The following is a 4,788-nucleotide window of genomic DNA, read 5'->3' as shown; positions in this document are numbered from 1 at the left end:
ATTACTAATTAATAAAAGAGTCTATACTTCTCTCATGCTTAAGAGTCAAATGCCATGACGGTGATAGGGAGCAATTGCATACGATGGCTCTCGCAATATATCTCAACCTAACGCGGATCCAGTTCAAGTCTTAATTAATTATGAGTCTATCCATAATTACCGACTATGAACCATTTATGATTACTATTTATATATCATGCATTGATTGCCATCACATACATATATATAAATATCTCTTGTAATCAAATAGACACTATCAATTCCATAATGAATCGAAACATAATACATTGAATTCACCAATTGTAAAAGCATAAATATTTCAGATACGTCAGGAATATATGTCACTTCAATCCAAATAGGAATTTGCTATGCCAGGGCATATAAATCCCAACAGCTCCCATTTACCCTCATAGCCAATTCTAATTGCATCTAACTCCAATGTTATCCAGGTGATGATCAAAACTATTGATCGATGACACCTTTGTTAATGGATCAACAAAGTTGTGTTCCAATGCAATGTTCTAGCCATGAGTACATTTTCTTGCCGAACAATCTCATGTAAGACATGATATTTCTTATTAATGTACCTTGTTCCTCTATGGAACCTTGGGTCATTGGTTTAGACTACTTCTGCACTACTGTCGTAATATAGTTCGATAGGAAGGCTAGTATGCTCCACAATCTCTAAATCAGTGAGATCAAACCAAAAAGTTTTCTATTCTGCCTTTAAGGCTGCAATGTACTCCACCTTCAGGTTTGAGTAAGCAGTTGAAACCTGCTTAACACTCTACCAACTGATTTCCTTTCCATTAAGTGAACATACACCAAGTCATGAACCTCATAATATCTACTTCTGATTGAAAATTAGAACTAGCATACCTGACTAGGACCATATCATTACATCGATAAATGAGTATGAGATCATTGGTCCTCCTAAGGTATTTAATGATATTTTTCACAACAGACCAGTTATCAAGTCCGGGATTGGACTGATATCTACTGACTATTCTTACTATGTAGCGAATGTCCTGTTTGGTATAGACTATAACATATATGAGACTCCCATATACCGAAACATATTGTTCCAGTCTCATTTGCTCAATCTCCTCTGCTAGTCTTGAATAACTAATTACTAGAGAGAACAATCCATGTCAATAACGCAAGAACTCATTCTTTGAGTTTGCATACAAAACCTAGTCAAAACTTTATCAATGTTGGATTATTAAGAGAAACCTATTTTCCTTTTAACCTGATCTTGCAAAAGCTTGATCCTAGGAATGTAGCTTACACCTTGAAAATCCACTATTTCAAAATAATTGAACAACTACCTCTTTAATGATGACAAAACTTCCACATCATTCTAAATGAGTAGGATGTCATCAATACATATATAGAATTAGGAAAAATAATGACATTACCCTGTACACATATGGTTCATTTACTAAGAAATCTTTTGGTATCTTTTTGTAGATTAACTTGCCTTCCATAGGTATCACCCTACTAGAAAGTCCTACAAGATCCCAGATATTATTAGAATACATAGATTTCAAGTCTGATTTCATAGCAACTCGCCAAAATGATCTGTATCTATATCGGTTCACGCTTCTGTGTAGCTTACTGGGTCTAACTCATGTTTGACAGGGATGTCTATAAAGGTATCACTTAAAAACATGATTCTGTCGGATTGGATGATAATCCTCCCACTACATCAATGTATCGATGCAGGAACTTGTGTTCTAGATGATGCTGACGCATCAATAGGGAATTCATCTATAATTCTTAATCTCTATAATAAGTGTGTTCATCTTGTGGTACAACTGGTACTAATACCATAATCTCACATATTGTGCTACTAGGTATATGATTCATAATATGATCCTCCTATAGATAAACAGTGAGTGTAAACAATCAACTTTTATCATTAAGATCATAAAATAATCCATCCTAGTGCCTTTAGAGTAGCTATCAAATCTATTATGCATATGATTTGCTTCCAACTTACTTGTCCATATCAAGCACACATGTGCAAGACTACCTTATATGTGCATGTGATTCAAACTAAGATTTAGTCAAAAACACAGCTTAAAAGATATCCTTAAGATAGACTAAGATGGAAAGCAGTTCATAATGTGCATCGATATCATTAAAGCTAATCTCTAAAATGAAAGAGATAATGTAGCATAATTGATTATAGATCTAACCATGTTAAGCTGAATTCTGTTATTCCTATTTGACTCCTAAATCCATTTAGCTTCAATTGCGGAAAACTGGTACACAACACCCTCATTGACCATATAGTTTTTGTATTATCCTAAGAAATACTCATATCCACGATTAGATCGAAGTGTTTTGATAAGTTTACCTAATATGTGCTCCACATCAGTCTTGACACTCTCGGAATATACCAAACGTTTAAGACTTGTGTCGCAACAGGTAAGTTTATCCAAAACGTGAGTAATCTTGTTTAGATGTTCATAAGACCACACGTGTCTATATGTACCGACTTTAATTGTTCTTTATGTCTATTTCATTTAGCTAATTAAAGCCCTTAGGGGTATTTATCATTCAATACAGGATTCACAAGTAGGTTTAGGCTCCCCTGCCTCACTAGGTAATAAACCTTCTTTGACCAATCTTTGAATCTTATTTTGACTAATTATAACCCAAAAATAGACACTAAAAATACAATGAGTCAGGAATAACAAATTTTCTCTTAACATTCAACCCAGAAAATGCAACATTAGTTTCTATATCATGCAAATATTAAGAGTTTGTGGTTATAGTATATTAACCATCTTTCAATGCACCAGAAATAATCACACATCTATTCAAATTTATAAAACCAGTTTTACAAAATAATTACACAGTTTTTATAAACCAAAAGTGAAATAAAAATTAGATTACTTCAAACATTTGTGCATAAAGATAGTTCTCTAATACTCATATCCTTACACTCTCTAATTTTAAATGTAATACTCCCACTGACTTAGCTACAACCTTGGCATCAGGTCAAAAGACAAATATATATCCATATCATCGAGGCTTCTAGATTCCTGAAATCCTTGCAACGAATTGGAAACATGTTTAGTGGCTCCAGAATCTATCCATCAGGAATTAATAGATATAACCACATAACATGGCTCAATGATTAAATATACATTTTCCTATGCCACGTCATTGCTTAGACAGTTTGTCCTTTAGTGTCTTAGTTAGTGACAAAAGAAACAGTTTCCTTCGCCCTCAACATACACTGTCTTATTCCCTTAACCTTTTGGATACCCATGTTTTGTGCTAGCCTAGTCCTATTATCATCCTTCTTCTTTCATTTGCCCAGTCCACTTGGGCCTAGAAGAAGATGGTATAGACTAGGTTAGATTGATAGGAATGCCCATACTCTTGATTATCCCTTCGTCTGTTACCAATTCTATAAGAATATCAGCAAGTGTGAACTCAAACCGATTCCATATTTAGTTTACTCTGAAAGAGCCGAACTTGTTTGGCAACAAGGTAATAATCATGTTAATTTGAAACTTACCATTCAAGTCAGACCTATTGACTTCCAATTCAATTTTTAAATAATAAACAATCATTTTTTTAAAATACGATCTTATACTGGAGTTCCTTAGGCTATCTTAATGGTATTCAAGTTTGACATAGAACTTAGGCATAAGCTCTATCTAATTTCACTAAAACATCTCATTGAGATATAACATGATGCTTAAAGCAAAAAATACAAATATTAGTTTTGGAGCGTATTTGAGATAAACTCTAGAATAATGCATCAAGCCAAATCATTTGCCTTATTTCACTTGTTAAAAAGCATTAATGTCCTTATGGGTATCTTAATATTAAAAGAATTAAGTATAGGAGTAATCAATACATTTAGTACCACTACATTGTGAATAAAATATCTAATTTCCTTTTCCCGTTAATATAAATAAGGTCCAGTTACATTGAATATGTAAGTAAGCAGATAAAATGGATTAGACATAATGATGAGCACTGAAAAGTGTGTATTTAAATCCCTTAAGCTTAGGCATTCTAGTACCCTTATCTATCTTACTTTACCATCTTAGATTGATTTCGTGTTATTTCCATTTTCAGGCACTTATCTCGAAAATAAGCTAACTCAGCCAAATAAGAGCAGAAATGAAGCAATTCTGGGATGAATCAAAGAAAGGAGCCAAGTGGAAGCAAGAAGAAGAAAAATGTGGAATTCAACATCATTGATCGATCTCAGATCAAGGTTCGATTGATCTAACATAATCGATCCCAGCACTTCAAGATGGATCAGAGCCATGATGACATTTTCAGAGATCTCAAAAGTTCGATCGATCCAACATCATTCTTCGATCGATCGAACTACCTTGTCCATATCCAAATGATTGATCTTATTTAGTTGTACCACCTACCAACCACTTTTATCCTTTTCCCAAAAATATCTTCGAAATATCATAGATTTGTTTTTATCCAAAAAGCGCTGCCATTAAGGATCGATCCAACTTCAGTTTGATAGATCTCAACTATGTTCGATTAATCCAAGTCCAAGGTTCGATCGATCGAACTTCCTCCAATGCAAAAAAGTTAAATTTCCAGCTCACAAAAAGTTGTCTTTTATCCAATCATTGGGGAATATTTGCTGTACGACCCGAGCTTATTTTGGGTGTCATTTGACCTACCTATATAAGGATAAGGAGTACTTTTTACATCATATCACATCATATCATATCATACCTTATAGAACTCTTGGAGAGAAAGTTTAGAGGAGGAGGAGGCTAGAGACACCAT

Source organism: Cornus florida, unplaced genomic scaffold (genome assembly GCF_030987335.1).
Source record: "Cornus florida cultivar Cherokee Brave unplaced genomic scaffold, ASM3098733v1 CherokeeBrave_3.0.0_Hap2_Chr01, whole genome shotgun sequence".
Classification (NCBI taxonomy): domain Eukaryota; kingdom Viridiplantae; phylum Streptophyta; class Magnoliopsida; order Cornales; family Cornaceae; genus Cornus; species Cornus florida.
This window is presented reverse-complemented; position numbering follows the sequence as displayed.